Below are 526 nucleotides of genomic sequence, written 5' to 3' on the forward strand. Positions count from 1 at the left end.
ATGACCCCAAGATCAAGAGTCACATGCTCTACCAACTGAGCCAGCCAGGCACCCTTTTTATCTTAATATTTAAAGAGGAATGTGCAAACATCAGTGAGCCATGTTTCCAAAATGTTATTCCATTGAACAATAGGTCAGCAGGATGCTAATGGGTGTTCCATTTTTAACATCATCTAATGAAACTGGGAAATGTTGTTATAGAAAACCCTGAAATATTTTCGTTAAAATGATGTGAAGGACCTATTAATAGAGATTAAAAGAGAAGGGATTTTTATAGGAGTAAAATAAAACTGAGGGGAGAACAAATAGCTGTAAGTAGGAGGGTTATTATAAGCTGAATATAGCACAGCTGCTTTGTCTCCATAAAGTTAGAAATTGACATATTGAAGCAAGAGAGAGATGGATGAGAAATGGACTGCCTCATCACTTCTCGGCCTTTTGGCTAAGATCAAGTGTAGAAATGGACTGCCTGAAAAGGGTGTGAGAGGAAAATATTAAATTATTATTGTGAGAGAGCATATCATAT

The 526-nt window shown here is 36.5% G+C and overlaps 1 pseudogene; it reads left to right on the forward strand.

Moving 5' to 3' along the window:
• Positions 1-422: 422 nt before the first annotated feature.
• Positions 423-526, forward strand: LOC123323567 (annotated as a pseudogene).

Source organism: Neomonachus schauinslandi, chromosome X (assembly GCF_002201575.2).
Source record: "Neomonachus schauinslandi chromosome X, ASM220157v2, whole genome shotgun sequence".
Lineage (NCBI taxonomy): Eukaryota > Metazoa > Chordata > Mammalia > Carnivora > Phocidae > Neomonachus > Neomonachus schauinslandi.